At 37.5% G+C, this 17,045-nt stretch overlaps 1 protein-coding gene across 1 annotated transcript in view; it reads left to right on the forward strand.

The window, feature by feature from the left end:
* The window catches only part of CSMD1 (CUB and Sushi multiple domains 1), a 1,295,699-nt gene that overhangs the window by 371,575 nt on the left and 907,079 nt on the right, over nucleotides 1–17,045 (forward strand). The gene's annotated exons all lie outside the window — the stretch shown is intronic.

The raw sequence follows: 17,045 nt of genomic DNA on the forward strand, positions 1-17,045 counted from the left end.
AAAATACGTGTGTATAAATTTAAAAACAAAACCAAGAAACCAAAGCAGTTGAAAACTGGTTCTGTGGAAGATGTCAGACTACAATGATGACTGCACAGTTCTAAGAAAAAATAAGGCCAAGCATTCCATGTCTTCTAGTTTCTACTAAGAATTAAGTTCATAAAACTGGACTGATACTGTTTCCTTAATACTTCATGAGATCTGCAGCCTTTGTTTGGCAAAATTACCATGTATAGTGGTATTAATCAGTTGCTTAGCATTGTTGAATATTGAGGGTGTTTTGAGTGTAGCCTCAGGATTGCTTTCAAACTAAAAGTGTGGTAGTTTTTTGACTTTGTTTTGCTCTTTTTTTTAACTACGATTTTTTTTATTCATGAAAAATTCAGGGCCGTGAGTACGAGAAGTTGCAGGAGGCTTAGTTTCAGATTACTTCTCAAATGCAAAACCAGTTTTTCTGTGGTTTCATAGGTATAATGCTTTGTTGAAAGTGTGTATTCTGGAAAAGCTGTGTACACAGTTAAGTGATAGAATTAAAAGCAAAATATTTTTATCAATGGAGTTGATGTAGGAACTTTGAATGTAAAAAATAGTATCATTTGATTGTAGCTGTTCACTAGGACTAGTATTTGCAAGTGTGTAGATCTGTTACCTGTGATCTCTAAGCTACTTTGATTTTCTGTAAAGTGGTGACCCATGTATCTTCAGATGGTTGATAAACTTTGATTACAATTCTCCTAGAACTATTCAAAGTCCCTTGAAACTTGCCCCTCCTTTCTTTACCATACCTAACTCTGCTCTGTATTGATGCTTATATTTGTTTCATATTTGACTGATGTTTTGAAATGAGTGTTTCTTACCGTATCGTTGGAAATCAATATCCTCATCAAGTGCGTTACCTAAGTGTGAAAAGATAGAGGCGCGGAAGGTGTCATGAGTAACACAAACTCACAAACTTTTTTGGTTTGAGTTTTTTCTGATCAGGATGGGTAGCTCAGCAGTATGTCGTTCCTTGGTAGCTATTCCTCCGTTTCTTTGTCCCCCAAAGCCTTATCACCTCATAAGTCTGCTGATCAGTCTCTTTTTCAGTGATGAGGATTGTGAGGAAAGGCTAGGAAAGTTTCATTTTAAGTCTTTGAAAGTTTTATTAGGTAAGATCAAAAGGAGTATCAGACATCACAAACACACCAGGAACTGTTTTTGTTACCTCAAGAGGAAGTTGCTTTCTACATACCTTATCTCTCTGTTCTAGCAGATGTGTGGGATAGCGTATTTCATCCTTTTATGCAATCCAAGCAGTTTGTTTTTCGTATGGAAAAAGACAGTGAAGAATGCTAAAGGACATCTCTTCACTGTCAACTTACAAACACACGCACAGAGCCACAGGCTGTAATATAATGACACTTCCTGCTGGCCTACTTTCTTGTAAAAATCCCAGCAGGAAAAGCTGTAATTAACATTGACAGATAGCACCACTCGCTGGTTAACCAACACTGCCCCCTTTCAGATTTAGTGCTGTAAACCTGGCGTTGTCCTTGAGCTTTAAATTGACTTCCAAGTATGACATCCAACTCCAGAAGAAACGGAGAATGTCACTCAAGTGATGGCATCTCAGTGTACAGGCAGGCAGTGGGGACTGATGATTCAGGAAGGATTTGTAATAGTAAGGGGTTAGGTGTTTTTTGTGAAGGCTCAGGGTGATTTCTTCTGCAATGGCTGAGTTACTGAAACCTCACAGTTTAAGAACTCCTGTAACTGTTCCCTAAACTACTTGTTTTGTTTCAAAAATTCACTATTTTTGAATAGTGACCTCTTCTGGCTCCTATACCATGTGTGATTTTGGGAGTAGGCAGGTGTTCAGTTCCTCTGGGACAGGGGAATACAGACCAGATGTTACCAGTGACCGGAAGTCTTTGTAATCACTCTACTGGCTACCCATCCCTAAGCTAGTTTGTTTTTACTGAAAATATCTAGTTATCCTTGGTTTTAGCCAGCTTTTTCTTTCTTCTCTGGAGTAAGCGAATTACTGTTCAGCCGGAAGCGTGGAGAGGACTGAAGTGCTACCAACTGTTGCCATCTAAGAGTTTGGGACATGGTGGAGTTGTAATGCACAGTTTGAAAAATGCTGTTTTAAATGTCTTAGTTGGAGAGAAGTTCTATCTGTGTTGTCAGCTGGCAAGGAGGAGACGTTTAAAAAAAAATTACAGGTTTTTTTTTAATGGTACCTGGGGGAATGATTCTGTAAGAGAGATTTTTGTATAGAAGTAGAAAAGTCCACAACATTCAGAAGTCAAGGAGTTCTAGCAGACTGGGAGCAGGAAAAATTAAGCTTTGTGTCACTATGCAAAGGCATGCACAGGAATTGTTCTGGAATTGCACCACCTGTCTCACAGTAGCAGATGAAGTAGGTCTGAAAAATTTAAATATTAGGACTAATGAAGGAACTAATTTACATAAACTTTCCATATTCTAGGAAGCTGTAAAACTAGTGCGTGTGTGTTTTTTAATTCTTGTGACAGGCCACTCTCTTCTGAGTAGGAAAATTTTGTCTATTTAGGATTGTTACCTTCATGCAGTTAAAAAAATTATTAGTGTCTTCAGAGTTAGCTCTGGTATTGAAAGTCAGTATTTTAAATACGATCATGTGGGCAAAAAGCTAGTGTTCTGACAACGATGATTCAATCTCATAAGATTTGATACTGGGCTAGATTCTCTGCTGTGCTGAGCTTCTGGTTTGCTGAGCAGCGAGGATGCTGTTGGGAAGTTTCTTCACCATTGCCGTCTGCAGGATGCTGCTCTTAACTTAAGCTCCCTGGGGGCCGAGGGTAGGGTGCTGAACCAGGAAGGCAGGCATAGAAACCCCTTCAAGACCTACTGAACAGCGTCTGAAGTTACACCCGCACTGGTATTCCTAGCAAAGAGACAATGCTGCATCCATTTCCTGGGCTGAGGTGCTCATCTATGCTTTTTATTGAGTATATTCTTGATTTATGACCTCGCTTCCTGCACAGCAATGACATGGCTGGATCGTTTGTGTTTTTACAAATAGGTTATATTGGTTGTGTTTTTATAAACAGATTAACAGTGAAGCTAGTGAAACCACATTCCATCACTCTAAGCCCTTGAAGATTATTTGTACCTATCTCTTAGCCTGCTGTCACCCATATACCACGTGAATATTTTAATAGTAACTACATTTGATTTTGTGGCAGTAGACCAGTGAGAGCCATCTAGTTTTAACGAGACACTGATGCAATTTGACAGTTGCTGAGTTCTTGGGCTGAAATATAGGTTTCTTTACTATATCATTACTTTGCTAGAGTTATATGTCCATTTCTGACAGTCTCTAGTATTTTTAACCGATAATATTTCAGTTTTCCTCAGTGATCACATCAGCACGCTAAACTTTTGATACAGATGGAAGCTTGAATTATCTTATTTTCTGGGAATAAGATTATCTATGGAATTTTCAAACACATGATTATATCAGTGAAAAGAAGTACAAATTTCCAAAGTAGTAAATTCAGGTTACAGAATCTGTCAGCTTATTCTGCTAAATGATTTCTTGACCATTATAATCACTTTTCAGTATTATTAAATCTAAGTTTGAAGCAATGGCATTGGGGAGTTGAGGGATAGATTCTGTTCCTGAAATGAGTGGTTGTTTTTTAATTGACAGTGCTTTCACATCATGTTTAGGCTTTGTGGGGAGTGTGCAGGGAGAATAACAAAGTATTTTTGTCCATTTTTGTTTAATTCTCTGTTAAAATAATTTTAATTCCTATTTTCTAGAATGAGATAAACTCTTTTAAAAAAATGTGCTTTGAGGGCTACAGACAGAAATAAAAATTCAGCATTGCTATATCATTGTAGTAATTTTCTTTGGAAAGTCAGAAGTATTCCTCCCATACAGAAGATTTGCATATGGTTGGAAATATAAAAAAACCCACTCTTTAAATGACAGCAGTATCTGTCATGATACACAAATATACTCAATCTGAGTAACGCGTGTTTGAATTGTTATATGATCTCTTTTCTACTAAACTAGTGTATCCTGTCATTGAGGAAATCCAGTTGTCGAGTGCGGAAGATTCAGCAAAAGCAGAAAAGCTTAATTCGAAGTACATTGTTAGTCATCAATGTCAAATGAAATGTCGCTTTTTAGCTTGTGTTTTGCTACACTAGCGTCTGCCACTAAACATTAAACTGTCCTCAGCGGTTAACAATCCTTGGTTCATTTTAAGGTTTCTTGATTTATTTTTTTTTGTGGTTGTTCTTTTGTCTCTAAACAAATTTTATATTGTAGAATTGGTGGACAGTGTTTAAACAGCAAACCAGATGTTCTGGACTTGATGTGTGCTAGTACCTTTCCTTGACCTCTGTTCTACAGCAGCAGGTTTTCTTTGCTAAAGGAAGAGCTCTTGCAGGTCCTTCTATCCTGCCTGCCCTCAGGGCATACTTCTTTTTTTCTTTTGTTCTTTGAATTCTCAAAGCTTTCTGCTCACACCCAGCATTAACATTTATACTAGCAGTCACCTCATCCTGCCTTATGCATGTTCCCTGAAGCTTCTTTTTAAATCCCTTTCAGCTTCAACAACAGAAAGTAGTGATACACTTCCACAGTGTAAAGTCTTTGAAGAGATTTTCTTTTTTTTCCTCCTGCTGCTCCTGTTGTCCCTGAGTATCTGTTATGTAGTGTGTTTTTTCTTTTTATTTTATGGTTCAATACTTTAAACTGTTTAAAACAACAACAAAAAGATTGAAACTCTTCCCCAGCCAACTTGGAAACATTATATATCTTGTATTGATTCCGTGAGTTTACTAAAATAATTTTCCCAAGACTGTGACTTTTCCAATCGACATGGACCCAGTCAAGATATCAGACCTCTGGGCTCAAGCTAAGGTTTCTTGGTTTTTGTTTACTTGTTTCCCTCAAGAACCAAATTACCTTTCCTGCAGTCTTAAAAGAGTAACAACGTGCTTTGGACTGGGTCGGAACTTGACAGTGCTTCCTAGTTGTCCATGAGTCTAAATGTATTAGTTAATGGCTGTGTAGTTCTCCCAACAAACTGTGATACAGAGGTAAGAGGAGTTACTCCCTGGGAATGGGCATGTTCAAAACAAACTGAATAATGTGAGGCAAATATTTCAAGTTGAGAGTAGGAAGCTAAGCTGGCAAGAAAATACCAACTTTTATGCAACTCATATGCATAACGATCCCCTACTATTCAGTGTGAGATGAGTAGTCTCCTGAATCTTCAACCATTGCCAGTTAATCTCTATGATTTAGTCATAGGTGCTGTTTTATCTATTAGATAACAATTCACTTTGATAGTTCCAATGATCTGAGACTTTAAATATGACGCCTAAACCTCAGTGGATTAGCATATCCTGCTGTGAAGAAGTCCGAAAGTTTATAATGAATATCTAATGATGACATTAAGAGCTATGCAGTTAATTCTGTATTCTGTTGCGTAGTTTTTGAGAAGGATTAAATTTGTTGCTCCCAAATCTGTAACTATTCCCTCCTCTACTGTGGTGTTTGGAGAAAGAAGCAGTGTAAATTTTAATCTGAGTTTAGTCCTTTTAAAGGCACCAACTGCCATTTTTTAGCATTTCTTTGGTAAGAAAACAAAACTAATGTTAATACTATAGTGAGCGCTGATACTCTTGTAATGTTGGCAGCTATACATCTTGACTGGCAATCTTACCGTTGACTGTTAATGTAATTGGCCATAATGTGTGTTAATGTATTTCTTTTTCTGTTTTTAGTTAAATACTTCTTGTTACTATTTTGGTGATCTGTTCTTTTCAAACTGAGGTGTATATTAAAGCTTCAAGCAATGTGTGTGTGTATACACATGACTAAAAAAATCTTTGAATAGCAAAGGCACAGACTGAAATCTTCATAGTCTGAAATTTGTGGTTGCACCTCTTTGGAGCAGAATTAATTGTCTTCTGAGAATGAATTTGGGTATAGATTTCCATTATCAAATGAAGTCCTTAAAAAGAAAAAAAGCCCCATTGTTCCTTTCTCTGGCAAATTTTCTTAAAAAATAACATCTTATTGGAATGATACAATCTGAATGACTGTTAATGATGACATACAGTAAAGAAATCATAATGCAGTTAAAAATAAAGCCGATATTTTGTGTGTCAAAACATGACAATGTATAGCAGCAAAATCACAGGGCAGAAGAGGTCTGGCACTGATGTGGGGCTGTTCTGTGGGACCTCTGGTAACTAATCTAGAGTATCAGTGATGTAAGTGTCTAAAGAGTCACTTTAACAAGAACAGGTAAAGAAAAATATTTTTAAGCCTATATGTAGAGCGCAAGCTTACAAAAAAGAAAATGGAGATTATTTTGTGAGGAGATAAGTAAAATAGTCTCCTTGAGCACCGATGTGTATGAATTGATCTAAAACTTGCTCAAAATCCTAAATTTATAGGGAACTGAATTTGGTCGGTAGGGACAGGTAATTACTGCGCTTTTGTATGCCTTGTCTTTCCAGTCTTTCATATATGAAGAGATTGTGCACAGAAGAAATAACAACTGTATTTAAAACAAGTACACTCCACAGCTTTCATAGTTAGGAGAACTTAGAGTGGAGAACTTTACTAGTTAAGAGTAGTGAAATTACTTTTGCCAGTAAAGCACTTAAGTGTGTTTCAGCAATATTCGAAGGACCAGGACTCAGAAATCTGGAATGTTATTTCCTAAACTGCCCAAGGGCGGAAACTTCCCAACTGGAAGTTCTAGGAAATTCTTTCCTAGAAAAAAGGCCCTGTAATGAAAGTTGTTCTTATGAAATAAACCCTACTTGAACTTGCAGAAAATAAAATTAAACGTTGTAGGACTCATTATCAACCAATGAATTTTGTATCTAAAAGAATAATTTTTAAGAGCCTTGCCCATTATATTAGTCCAGTTACCAGCTATGTCAGCTGTTTTCTGCTTTCCAGCTCTCATGCTGAGTAGCTCAAATCCTAATGCAAAGACATCCTTTGTGTGGCTAGTAGCCCTTAGAAAGGGGATTACATGACTTAAGATACATTCTTAAAACTGTCTTTTTGACTGCCTCTGATTCTGGAAGTAAGGAATTATTTTGTGCCTTCTAGAGACTTATAGATCCATGTAAGAGCTACTGTGTTCACTGCCCTTGGTCCATGAACCAGTAACAAACCCAGTGTTGGTGGTTTCATACCTTGTAATCATTTAGTGGGCTTTTAGTGTCCCTCCACAAAACTCTTACTTGGGCTTCTATGTGAGACCACAAACCCAATAGTAAAATGATTTGGTAAAAGTGGGCTTCCTAGAGCAAAACATGAAGGAGTTGCTCCTCTCTGTTACTATGAGGTGCCAGTTCTAAACCAAACCATATTCTAGTGTGGAAAACAGAAGTGGGAAGTCAAAGTAATAACAGGGTTGTTTCCCTCTTTCTTTCTGGCCAAAGTAACTTAATAGTGGTTTCATTTCTCTGCTATTGAGATTCTGTAGAATCTAGTTTACATCCTACCCGATCATCATCCCAACTGTGCTGATACTAATACCCTGTTATGTGTTCTTCCTTATCTGCCATCATTAGTATGTGTTTTTATGACTAATATTAAACTTGTGAAAAATACTTCAAATAATTTTTTTGAAATATCAAAATTCCTTTAGTACAGTCATTGCTCGATCTGAATCAGTATTGAGATGTTGTCATGATTTAACCTCAGTAGGCAGCTGAGCAGCACGCAGTCGCTCACTCACTTTCCACCCCTCCTCTCCCTGGTGGGATGGGGGAGAGAACTGGAAGAGTGAAAGTGAGAAAACTTGAGGGCTGAGTTGAAGTCAGTTGAATAGGTAAAGCAAAAGCTGCAAGTGTAAGCAAAGCAAAACAAATCAAGGAATTCATTCCCTGCTTCCCATCGGCAGGCAGGTGTTCAGCCATCTCCAGGAAAGCAGAGCTCTATCACATGGAATGGTTACTTGGGAATAGCAGTGCTATCACTCTGAACATCCTTGGGCAGTGGCAGCACTGGCCAAACTCCACTCATTCCAGTTGTGTTGCTGAGCGTGACATCATATGGTATGGAATATCTCTTTGGTCAGATGGGGTGAGCTGTCCCGATTTCAGTTAAGCAGCCTGTGTCTTTCCCTGCCCCCACTCTAAATTTGTTTTAAATAGCAACTGCTGCAAAATATCAGGATGCCAGTAGTTAAAGAAAGAGCCTGTATTCTGTTCAAACTTCATTTTGCCTGAACTTTTGGTTCTGGATGTGGTAATTTTCTCTTTAGCAACATGGAAATTAAAATATTGCCAGTGTCTTGTGCAAATTGCCAAATTACTTGGAGGAGTTTCTTGATGCATTTATCCTCAGACTTCTGTCTGGCTGAGGAATTAAATCTTACTTCCTTTTCTAATTTTCAGATATATTCAATAGTGTTTACTTACCTTCAGAATGGTCCCAATTAGTGAGACGGTCTTAGATGAAATGCAACTGACACTTACCTAGCTTTTAATGAATTTGAAAAAGTCTGATACTATGGCTTGCTTGATTTCTGATCTCATTTGTAAAGAAAGTTATTTATTCCTTTGGCTGGTACAAAGCAGGGAAAATTGTATTGGGCTTTTCATCTCTCTGATAATAAGTGCATTTTCAGCCATACCAGTCTGATGTCTGATTTGTAGTAGTCTTTATAGTGGTTTTATTTTAGCTATTGTCCTTAATTTAAAGTAGTATCACTTTTTATTATAAAAAATATATTTCTGCCTTTAAAAAGAAGTCTCTGCAGCCTGCTAAGACTTACTATTGATAACTACTTTGTATTTATTACAAATCTACTTGCAATGGCAAAGATGGCTTATGGCTTTTATGTCTTTTGTTGCAAAAATAGAAGAGAAGGAGAAAACTCTATTTCATCTGGAATCATTATCTGCAGATTTTTATTCCTTTAAACTGGCAAAGTCTGTAGACTGTTGCGGGGTGGAATCGATATTTCCAGAATAAAACCTGTGGGTTACTGGGCCAGAAAATAGAACTTTGGGTTAGCTGTGTTACTGTAGCCAGCAGCTGTTATTGTGATTAATTAAAGGTCATCTAATTTGCTATGTTAGATGGACAGTTAGCATACAAATGCAGTCACATACCTTGCTTTTCATCTTCTCTTGTATAACTTTAAACTGTTAATTGTACTTTGCATTACTTTGTTATTCATATGCTTTCAATATATTGAGGGTTTTATTTGCATAACCTTTCATGTATTTCTTCTGTAATTGGGGTAATAAGGCAGATATCTAGAACTTTGCAACAAAATATACTCATCAAAGCAAGCATGTCTAAATTTTGTCTGCCAGTGATCCTGTTCAGTAATTAATAAAATAGCTGGTATGTCACCTATTGTGAAGAAAGGGACTGTAGTCACTTTGTTGGGTTGACTGTAGTATACATAATGTAGGCACTGCATTTTAACTGAAATTTTTGAGATTTGTTAAAATCTATCGCATAATCTTTACCTTGTGTATGATAGAATTTTGTGTTTTCATAAAATACTTCTGGACCACTTTGTATATTGCCTGTCTAAATACTGTTTATTCACCCAAGTAATCTCATTAACTTCATTAGGTATATACATATTGCTATAAATGAGTCTGCAAAACCGCTATGAGTACTTATTAACTCTGTATTTTGTAGTTGCATTTGTAGTTGCACCCTTTAACTTATAACACTTTGAAATCTTCCATTCTGTATATATTGAAAGATTTCCTAATAAATTTATTGAATTATTCATGCATGATATACTTCAAAGAACCTTAAGGGCAGATTTCTTGGAAGCTGGCTTATTGGATTGACCTGAAAAGGGCCGAAGAAGGCATGGCAGGTCACACAATCTCCTTGACTTGATTACATCCATGCCTTTCTTACACTTGTTAAATGGTGTCAGTGGATTGTAAACCTGAAGTCATAAGAATGTTAAAACAGTAGGTTTTGATGCACGAAACCTTACTTATGGGGAAAGAGGCAACACACTGTGCATGTATGCATGTAAACCCAAGAACTGTTAGCGTAATCAAAGTTGTGGCTAATCATTATTAGTCCAGATGAAATTTCTACAGAAAAGGAAAAAATAACAACAATGCAGTTAAAATAGCTGCATGCACACTTCTTGGTTTTCCCTTTTCCTAGTATTATGTTTACCCTTCCCCTGCTCCTCTGGGGCCAGTAGGTGATGTTTCTTCTTCCTCACTTTAGGATGTACTTGAGGTTGTTCTTGCTTGCTAAGACAATTTCATACTTTTGCTCTTTGTTCCTTGATCTGCAGTTCCATGTCACATCCATATTATATGGTGTCCCACGCATGTTAGAAACTGCTTTGTAACTCCTAAGCCCAGTTTTGTCCAGGTCTGCATTTTTATAACTGACATGAGTGAGTGGTTTATAGCTGTGAGCTCTCTAGTGCGAAACCTTTGTCTCACTGCTTACTGTCTCTATGCATGTATTCCCCTGCACCGTATACTGTATCTCCACTCCTCAAAGCCTCTGCAGTCAAACCAGGCCTGTGTTTCTCTTAACAGTGTCATTGTGCCAGTTGTAAAATACTTCATTCTGCATAGAGTAACTACTTGGTACATCTGTCCATATAAAACTATAGTTGTACCATCAGAAAAAAAAAAGTTTAAAAAAAAAATTTAGCCTTAGACAGCCAGTCAATTAGAGAAATTGCTCTCACAGCTAAATCAAGTAAATCAAAGCTGCAGGCAGGTTTGGAGAATTTCAGGCAGAGTGAGCCTGACTAGCAAGCTGCAGTCCTGAGGCCTTGAAAGCTCAATACAAAGCTTATGGTCTGTTACTGAGCATGGCACTAGCAGCTTACAGGACTACATGATTACAAAACGTGGCATGCATAAGCCAGTTACTTCTCTTGATACAGCTGTAATTTCAGAATTGCCTGGTTTAGTCAAAGTTTCCATTAGAACAATGCAGGGAACTTCTGACTATGAAATCTTTGCTGCTCACCGTACTACCAGGCTGCTAGGGTGGACCTAACCTGACTAGCTCCCTGAATTTGAGATAGCCACCTACAGGCCTAGTCAAAATTGTTATAGTCATTAAATACTTTCAAAAGCCAATTAACATTAGATGCCTGCGTTAATGTGAGATAAATCATCTCAAAGCAGATGTGCCTGTCTGCCTGTTTTGACTTTGTGATGGAATCTGAAGGACTAACTTTAATCATAGAATGGTTTGGGTTGGAAGGGACCTCACAGATCACCTAATTCCAATCCCCTGCCGTGGGCAGGGACATCTTCTACTAGACCAGGTTGCTCAAAGCCCCATCCAACCTGGCCTTGAACACTGCCAGGGAGGGGGCAGCCACAACTTCTCTAGGCAACCTGTTCCAGTGCCTCACCACCCTTATTGTAAAAAATGCCATCTCAGTGGAATTCACTCTTTTTTCAAACATAAGAATGGTGTCATCTTAGGTCGTCTTTAATTATTCTACAGATTTGGGCTCTGATTCTTTGGTAATCTCTTATTTTGGAGGCTGGAGGGAAGTCATGAGACTTTCTAAGACAAAGTGGGGCAGCTTCCTCCTCCCACTTCTGTTTTGAGATGAAATACTAGTTTTGGAAGCAGAAGCTTGTGAGAAAACTGATCTCTCTGCTGTAAAATGTGTGGAATTTTGCTTAATCCTTAAAAGATGCAGCCAACTGAATGTACTCTCAATGTGCAGCTCCCTGGGGGCAGCAGAGGAAAATTTGGCCAAATGTCCTCTTTAACTTTCTTGGGTGACTGTGAGCACTGACAGGGAGGCGGTCGATTTGGGTCCCGTGTTCTTGCAAGTGGAGTAGGCTTCTAAACTGACCAGTTATTAGGAGGTTTGTGCCTGCCTGGTTTTTTAGCATCTGATAGTGTGGCTCTAACAGAGAACCTGTTTTTTTAGTAATAGATTCCTTGGTTTTTATTACATATACATATCTGCATATTTTCATTACATATACATATCTGCATATTTTTATTTAAAAGTGTAAATTGTAATAAAGCACTGAGGAGCTGCATTTTGGGGGGAAAAAATAGGCAGTGGGTGATTGGACAGCTGCTGTGTGTAGGATACTGAAGTTCCCTTCAATGCTGTCAAGTCAGCTCTGCTGTAGGAGTTTAGCAAATGGCAACAGCAATGCATTAAAACAAAGTGGAACAGATTTCAGCACCGCACATGTCATCAGGCTTCACCTTGGCGAAGAACGAGTCTTTCCAGCATTGTATTTTGTTGTGGGTTTTTTCTTTTGCCCTCAAAACTTTCATAGTTGCCCAAATCCTACCCAAATGCTATCCTTTTCAGACTTAAATCATGATGAAGTCTACATGCAAAATGGCTTATTTATCAAAACAAGCCTGTAAATGAAAGGAGAATTCAAGTATGAGTTGAATTCAGTCTGTTGAATTGCAGATTGGACAATGCTGTTACTAGGACCCTCTACCTGAATTCTGTAAAAATGACAAGTTTTAAAGAGAATCCTTTGTTGATTGCATGCTTGTGGGTACCAGGCTTTTTCATGTTTGAGATGCAGCTTGTAAAAGAAAATTGAGAATGAAATAAAAGTTAAAATGTTTCTCTGCTGTTACGTGCTTTGCAAAATTAAATGTGGTGATCACCTTTAAAACAATACAGGAGCAATTCCTTTGCAGTGCTTGGATCATACTCAGCCCTGCAAAGTCATTTTGTTGCTTTAGCTGCCCCTACTTTCTTCTTTTGGTGATTCTTTTAGACTCAATTTATAACTAATGAAAAGGCTAAATCTTTTCATTTAAAGATAAGCTCTATATTAAAGGCAATTTGACTTTTGCTTTGAATTGTGCAGAGTATGATCTGAGAGATGAGGGAGTGTAAGTGGGAAGAAAGGAGAAAATGTACTCCTTGTAGCCTTAGTAAAATTGCAAGCTTCTGTCCCTAAAACTTCACAATCAATTCAGAAATTAGGTATTTATACTCAAGTTTTTCTTTTTAAGTTTTCCTGAAATACTAATAAGAGCCCCAGATATCAAGGTGGTTTACTGTTTTGTGGTTTTCTTATTTTTGGTTTTTGATGATTGGTTGGTTGGGTTTGTTTTTTTTTGGTAGTACTGGGATTGATTCTGCTTCTAACAAGCTGAGGGACCTTTGAACCTCTGAACCCAGGGTGTTGCGAACTGTTCACTCAGAAAAGCAAACTGGTGGAGACATTTTAAAAAAAGACAATCCCAGAACAAACCAAAACCACAAAAACAATGAAAACAAATCAAACTGTAAGACTTGCACAGTAATTTACTAAAATCCAGGGAGCAAATATAGGAAACAATGTGAATACAACCTTAGCTAAAAAGTAATAAAATGGAGAGGAGATGTTGGGATACGTATTGCTACAAACTTGCTTTGTGGAGGTTTTTTTGATTGGTGTTTTTTTTTTTTGAACTTTGTTCTGCTAGCCCTTTGCTAGAGAACACAAGCAGAAACAAGGCACTGAAACACGGGGTTTTTTTGGGTGTTTTTTTTTTTTTTTTTGTCCCACTCCTGTCATTCTCAAGTGCAGATCTATCTGAGTTCGCACTTCATAGGTCTATTGATACAGCACTGCAGTTCTGTGTCAAAATAATACTTGGGTAACAGGTTTAGGAAATTGCTAATTGTTCAGCAGGCATCATGGTAGTTGAATATACTGTTACAGTCTTGTTGAAACTATTAATGATCACAATTTCTGTGTATCGGATGCCATGTAAAATTTAAGATCTCACAACCATTAGTGGTTAGCAACTAACACAATTTTGCAAGACATATCCAGTAAAACTGCAGTGCATTGGTGTAACTGGAGTGATAGTGCTCAGTCAGTTTAAAGTGTTCTTGAAGGTTTTGGGGAACTCTCTATTCTGACAGTGTAATATGGTGTAAATTGTGAATTGTGAAGTTAGTGGAGTTACAACATGCAAAAAGATGTGAGTTCAGATAGTTCTGATACTACTGCCGTCTTCAAAATACAGATGAACTATGGCTTCCATATTTTTTTAAACTTCTGACCTGTCTTACATTACAAATGACTGTTCTCGGTGGACTAAAGCCACTGCTAAAGTCAATAAGTTGTCTAAAGTATTCTTTCAGATCAAAACTGACATTATGTAAATCTTCAAGTAAGTACAGAAGAACTAAGCCACTCTGATCAGTGGACTACATAAAGCAGTGGACCAGCCCATACTAATGCAAGGGGTAAAACATACCATTCTTCATTTGTGAATTGATGTGGTGTGATCTGGTGGTAGCCATGAGAATGATGGTCCAAAATCAGCACCTTATACTCAGTTCTGATACTTTGATATTTTTGTGCAATGGTAGGTAAATTTGAGTTCAGTGGAAGTACAATGCCAAAAATGTAGATTAGTACAGGAATTGTAGAATTGATGCCCCATGTGGGATCATTAAACTCTGTATCATGTTTTTAGGTGTTAAGGGTCAACAAAACTGGATAACAAGGTTAAATTGATTATGGCACAATGTGGAAAGTAACAAGTATGGAAAGTGAAGTGATGATACTGTAGGTGGCACTAAGAAGGTGTCTTGTAACCTGTTAGGTGCAGTGCACTAGGATTTTTGGTTGAGATCCTAGGAATGGTCTTGGGCCTGAACCTGTAGTCACTGTTTAATGAACTGTTAAAATTGGTAGGTCTACCAGTGCAAGTTAGAATAACCCATGAGTAAGGCTGGTGTTAAGTTTACTTGGTGTATGCTTGTGTGAAGTATTTGCATGTGTGTGTATATATATATAATACTTTTAGAACACCTACTGGCTTTTGAAATAAATTGCCAATAGTAAGAAAGCACAGCAACTTTAACAGAACAGATAGTAAGGGCAAAATAATTATACCACATGTGATATTGTGTGAAGTGACAAAAGGTATGCTAAGAAAGCTATAGTTCCCTAACTTGCAGTACATGAGTATCAAATTAATCATATCAAAAAGATCAGCAGTCACTACGTGATGAACAGATACAATTAAAGAAATTAGTAAGAAAGTGGGAGAAAAACATTAAAATACAATCAATGTAAAAACTTAATTTAGATTTTTTTTTTCCGCTTTACCTTATGTTGGAGAATTGTTCTCTTTGACCCTAAACAAGCTGGAATTTCATACTTTGGAGGAAGGAAATTTGAAACATTTAAAATTAGCTAAATATAGCAAGAGCAAATTTCTTAAAACATTGGGGATTGCAAGAGCAAATTTCTTAAAACATTGAGGATTTCTTATTCAAAGTCTAAACATTTTCTAGGAGACTGTTTAACTGAGATTTACATTGCTTTGACCCACACAGTAATGGACATCTGTATGGACCTGGCAGGATGGGTTTGTTGCATTAAACAAGGCTGGAGCCCATTCCTCCCCTATTAACTTTTGATTAATGCTGCGTGTGTTTGGGTTTTTGTGATAGAGAAGCTGCTCTACCACTGAAGTCCTCATCCCACTGACATCACAGCTATATCCAACCCAAGCATAACTCAGTTTAATTTTCACGTGACAGATGCTATGAGTCTTAGATGCTTATACTACAGAATTTTAGGTTAAAAATGGAAAAATGTCTGCAACAGCTGTCCTACTCCGTGGATGCACTGAAAAGACAGAAGGAGTGTGAATGAACAATGCGAAGAACTGGAGAGGGGAAAAAAGTCTCCCCTTTTGGTTGAAGACCTTATGCATCAGCTCTGTGGCTGAGCTCAGGTTGTTCATCTGCAGCCTTTGCTGAACAAGAAAAAGGTAGTATGCACAGTGGTGTGACACAACTTCCCTCTCATATTGACATTCTCCTAGATACTCTTCTCGGCCAGCATTGCACATTGCCAGAAGTACTTACGTGAATCTAGAAACAGAAGTCCTGTTTTCTATTAAGTTAGTGAAGCAAAGAGGTTTCCCTCCCAGGTTATTTCAAAACAAATCCGTTATGAGAATGGACTCTGGACAAGGCAGATTGGAAAAATCGTGTAATACTAACAGAAGAGTGTATTTGTGTGCACTGGAAGAAAAAAAAAAAAATTGTCACCGTGTATAACAGCACCATCTGCTGACTGCTGCCGTTAACGCTTCATTCTAAACATAGCATGTATGTGCATATTCAATGCATTGTGGTTTGAATTTTTGTTCTGCTAGAAGTTTTAAATTATTTTTCCATTTTGCTGTTGTGGTGGTTTGAACATCTGAAGTATTAGGAACTTTATTTTGTGTTTTGATAGTTCAATTTGCTCTAGCATTCTATGAAATATTGCTTAAAACAAATCTTTGGACAGAAGCAGGTGTTACCTCTTGACTACTGTCTCAACCAGGAAGTACTTCCTAGAACAAGGCATAACTGATGGTTGATTTTAATTTAGAATCCCATGCATCTGTCATACTCTTAAGACATGCTATATAACACTTTACTGAAAAGGGAAGGTTACTGAACCAGACTTTTTATTAAGTACCAAGTCACTTGGAAGGTTCTTCCTCAGTGTTGAATTCTCTCTATTCTTCTTTCAACTGGGGGAAAAAAAAAACCCAAACAATATTGAATGTGTTATTAATCAAAATCAACCATGCTGCTTTTATCTGAAGTGACAGAGCTGTGGAGGTTACATCACAGAAGCCCGACAGATGGTTTATATTAAATCTAAAAACTTGACTCCAGGTCACTCTGGACTGTACCCACAGGCACTCAACTTGAACAGCTGTAAGGACAGTGAGCAGTGACGTTACTGATACTGGAGAGGAGGCATGGTGAGGACAACTTACACTGATTGTCAGAGTTTTCAGTTGTGTTGATGAAATGCTGGTTTGTGTGTTTTCGTTCCTGAGAAATGAAGCAAGTAGATGCACATTATATTTAGATTAATGTAATTTATAGAACAATGATAAGAATGATGAGGTCATTCACTACTGTTCATTTAGACTGACACATGGCTTACCTGAAACATCATCTGTAATTCTTATAATATGCAGTAATTCTTCGCTATTTCCATATAATTTCATAGACTTTAAAATGTGTGTATGTACAAAGAGCATTTCT

Source organism: Opisthocomus hoazin, chromosome 2, assembly GCF_030867145.1.
Source record: "Opisthocomus hoazin isolate bOpiHoa1 chromosome 2, bOpiHoa1.hap1, whole genome shotgun sequence".
Lineage (NCBI taxonomy): Eukaryota > Metazoa > Chordata > Aves > Opisthocomiformes > Opisthocomidae > Opisthocomus > Opisthocomus hoazin.